Source organism: Heptranchias perlo, unplaced genomic scaffold, assembly GCF_035084215.1.
Source record: "Heptranchias perlo isolate sHepPer1 unplaced genomic scaffold, sHepPer1.hap1 HAP1_SCAFFOLD_52, whole genome shotgun sequence".
In the NCBI taxonomy this organism is placed as follows: Eukaryota; Metazoa; Chordata; class Chondrichthyes; order Hexanchiformes; family Hexanchidae; genus Heptranchias; species Heptranchias perlo.
Genome location: NW_027139537.1, coordinates 1,762,162 through 1,766,594, shown reverse-complemented (window position 1 = coordinate 1,766,594; position 4,433 = coordinate 1,762,162).

Genomic DNA, 4,433 nt, shown 5'->3' with positions numbered 1-4,433 from the left:
GTGGATCAATATTTTAAAGTATCCAGAGCCTTTCTCATAGTCTGTATGAATAATTGAAGTGAATTCCAAAGACTGTGCGAATATTTACAGTGGAATCCAAAGTCTGTGTCATTATTTACAGGTAGATCCAGAGACTGCCCCCAATATTTACAAGAGGATCCATAGACTTGCCAATATTGACGGGGTATCTAGAGATTGTACCAATATTCGCAGAATGGTCTCCAAACTGACCAGTAGAATGGTTCAGTTCCCATCTCTGAGTTTAAACCCATCCCTTGTTAAGTGGGTAGAAACTCTCTGAAATTAAAGGGTTTCACTCAGAAATAAGCTGCAATCTGTAAATGAAGCTGCTCTCCCTTCACATCAGTGCTGTCAGACTGTGGGTCTCATAGATTCTCTTCTTCCAAATATTTATTAAAATTATATACTGAGCTTTGTGTTTTCCACCTGTGTAATATTTGGTTAAATATATGTTGTGATATAAACATTGTTGGATTTAAAGTTGTTAACTGAATCTGTTTGTTCAGTGACTGTAATTAATGTCAGCCTCCATGGGCCCTACTTGTGTCAATGGAGTGTTTCTCCCTGCTATTAATAAGCGACTACTTTCAACATGTTATCCCATAGTGTCAGTGGGAGCATCACCTCCAAGGTGGCCGACGGAACACGTCACGCTAGATTTATGTGCGCGCATTCCGGACGCCATCTGGGCACATTGGAAGGCCGCATAGCGCCGATACAACGGGTGTTACACGACCCAATTTATAGCCCAGTGAGCTGGCACACCGGGGGAGGCCTCACAGTTTTGGAAATGCAGTGAAATACATTGAAGTGTTTATAAATACAGAGAGCTGACAAACCAGGGGAGGCCTCACAGTGTTGCAAATGCAGTGAAATACATTGACGTGTTTATAAATACAGAGAGCTGACATACCAGGGGAGGCCTCACAGTTTTGGAAATGCAGTGAAATGCATTGAAGTGTTTATAAACACAGGGAGCTGACATACTAGGGGAGGCCTCGCAGTGTAGGACACGGAGTGAAATACAGTGAAGTGTTTATAAACACTGAAAGCTGATACACAAGGGGAGACCTCACAGTGTTGGGCACGGAGTGAAATACAGTGAAGTGTTTATAATCACTGAAAGCTGATACACAAGGGGAGACCTCACAGTGTTGGGCACGGAGTGAAATACAGTGAAGTGTTTATAATCACTGAAAGCTGATACACAAGGGGAGACCTCACAGTGTTGGGCACGGAGTGAAATACAGTGAAGTGTTTATAATCACTGAAAGCTGATACACCAGGGGAGGCCTCGCAGTGTTGGGCACGGAGTGAAATACAGTGAAGTGTTTATAATCACTGAAAGTTGATAGACCAGGGGAGGCCTCACATTGTTGTACAAGGAGTGAAATACACCGTAGTGTTTATAACACAGAAATCTGACACACCAGGGGAGGCCTCACAGTGTTGGACACGCAGTGAAATACAATGAAGTCTTTATAAACACAGAAAGCTGACACATAGTTACATTGGAAGATCGGAACAGGATTAGGCCATTTGGTCCCTCGAGCCTGTTCCACCTTTCAATGAGATCTGTGACCTAACTCCACATATCAGCCTTAGCCCCAAATCCCTTCATACCTTTGGTTACCATAAATCTTTCAATATCAAATTTATAATTAACATCTGAGCTAGCATCAACTGCCGTTTGATGAAGAGATTTCCAAACTTCTCCCACCCTTTCCCTGTAGAAGTGTTTCCGAACTTCACTCCTGAAAGTCCTGGCTTTAATTTTCAGGCTATGCCCCTAGTCCGAGACTCCCCAAACAGCGGAAATAATTTCTCTCAATCGAACCGATCAGTTCCTCTTAATACCTTGAAAACTGCGATCAAATTATCCCTTAATCTTCTAAATTCCAGGGAACACAAGCCTCGTTTGTTTACTCTCTCCTCGTAATTGAACCCTTAGTGCCCAGGTATCATTTCAGTAAATCTGCTCTGCACTCCCAAGGCCAATATGTCCTTCCTAAGGTGTGGTACCCAGGACTGAACACAGTAATCCAGCTGTGGTCTAACCAGGGCTTTGTATAGCTGCAGCATAACTTCTACCCACGTATTATGGTCCTTTGGATATAAAGGCCAGCATTCCATTCGCCTTTTATGATTATTTTCTGCGCCTGTCCATGATATTTTAATGATCTATATACATGGACCTCTAAGTCTCTTGTGATTTTGTGATTTCAGTTCCCACTGCTGTTTCCCTGCACCAGTTACAAAGTACAGTCCTGGTCCCACTGCTGCTGAGACCCTGTGCTTCTGCCATCTCAAGCCTTCATTTCTCCAACACTCTCGTCACCTCACATATTTAAATTAGCTGAGCGAGGACATACCACCTGGAATCACAAAGCCTTTCCCTGATTTCTCTCGGTGTGACCCGTCCAGTTAAAGAGGCCTCATTCTGTTATCTCACGGTGTGACCCAGCCAGTTAAAACAGTCTCACCCTGAGATCTCACGGTTTGATCCGTCCAGTTAAAGGGGGTCTCACCGTGTGGTCTCACGGTGTGACCCGTCCAACTAAAGAGGCTTCAACCTGTGATCTCATGGTGTGACACCTCCAGCTAAAGGGGCCTCACGCTATGATCTCACGGTGTGACCCGTCCAGTGAAAGAGGTTTCATCCTGTGATCTCACGTTGTGACACCTCCAGTTAAAGGGGCCTCACCATGTGATCTCACGGTTTGACCTGTCCAGTTAAAGGGGCCCCACCCTGTGATCGCACGGATTGACCCGTCCTGTTAAGGGGACGAGAGAGAGACAGAGGAAATTGTCCCAGCTCCAGAAAAGCATGCAGGATCTGCTCCAGCTGCAGTCGATGGGGATCGATGTCGGGGAGGAACTCAGAGAGTTGAAGGGCCAGAAGTCTCAATCTTCACCTCCGAGGCCTCAAAGATCACCTTTTGGTCCAGAGTCCGCTCCGTGGGGCAGGACGAGAAGTGCTCGCGTTTCTTCTTCCATAAGCTGCACAGAGAGACCTCTGGTGATCAGCAGACTGAAGGAGGAAGAGGGATCGGTGACGTCTTCACAGACCGACATACTGAGGATCAGCAAGTCCTTTTATGCCGGGCTGTTTGACGCAAAGCCCAGAGACAGCACGGCCTCCCAGTCCTTCCTGTCCTCTCTCTCTTAGAGGACAGCGAGCGGGAGAGCCTGGATTGGTCACTGACCTTGGACGAGTTGACAAAGGCCGTCCAGTCCTTGAGAAGAGTAGAACTCCGGGGAGCGAGGGTTTCCCGGTTGACTTGCACTCAGCTCTGTGTAACTGGATAGACCCAGACCTATTGGAAGTGTACGGGGGTATACTTCTGGCAGGCAGCATGTCAGAATCCATGAGGAAAAGCATCATCACCCTCATCTACAAGCAGAAGGGGGAGAGGGAAGAAATCAGAAATTGGTGACCCATTTCCTTGCTAAATGACGACTTCAAAATTCTATCTGCGGCCATCGCCAACAGGCTCAAGTCTGCTCTGGAGCGGTTGATCCACCCGGATCAGACCTGTACTGTACCCGGCAGGAAGATATCTGATAGCCTTGTGCTGCCCAGGCATACGATCGCCTACATACAGGACAGGGGGGTAAACACCTGCCTCATCAGCCTGGTCCAGGACAGGGCCTTGCTCAGAATATCTCACACCTACATGATGGACGTGCTCTCCAAAATGGGCTTTGGGGAAGAAATCCGCGATTTGATCCGACTGCCCTATGTGGACATCCGCAGCACATTCCGAATCAATGGGCGGGAGTCGGAGAGTTTTCCAATCATATCTGGAGTCAGGCAGGGCTGTCCTCTCTCCGCGGTCTTGTTCAAGTGTTGTATCGAGCTATTTGCCCCGTCCATCAGGAAGGGCACAGGTATCAGGGGGATGACGATCCCAGGCAGCGGAGGCTCTCAGGTTAAGGCCTCCCTGCACATGGATGACGTCACCGTCTTTTGCTCCGATCAGCAGTCGGTCCACAGACTGATGGGCATCTGTGAACGATTCGAACTGGCCTCGGGGTCCTGAGTGAACTACGGTAAGGGTGAGGCCATGTTCTATGGCAGGTGGGAGACCCGATCCTTTGTCCCCTTCATCGTCAGGTCCGACTACCTGGTTCAGGGGGGCCCCAGGTCTCCAGCAAGCAATGGGAGGAGCGGGTAGCCAAGGCGAAACAGAAGCTTGGTGTGTTGGGGGGCTCAATAACGGGCAGGAACCTGGTGATAAAGTGTGAGGTACTCGCGGTGTTGCTCTACGTGGCCCAGGTCTGGCCCATTCCCCACCGCTCGGTCGCCAGTCACCCGAGCTATCTTCCACTTTGTCTGGAGGTCCACGGTAGAATGTGTCCACAGGGACACCATGTACAAGTCCCCAGGCAAAGGGGGCAGAAGCGTCCCT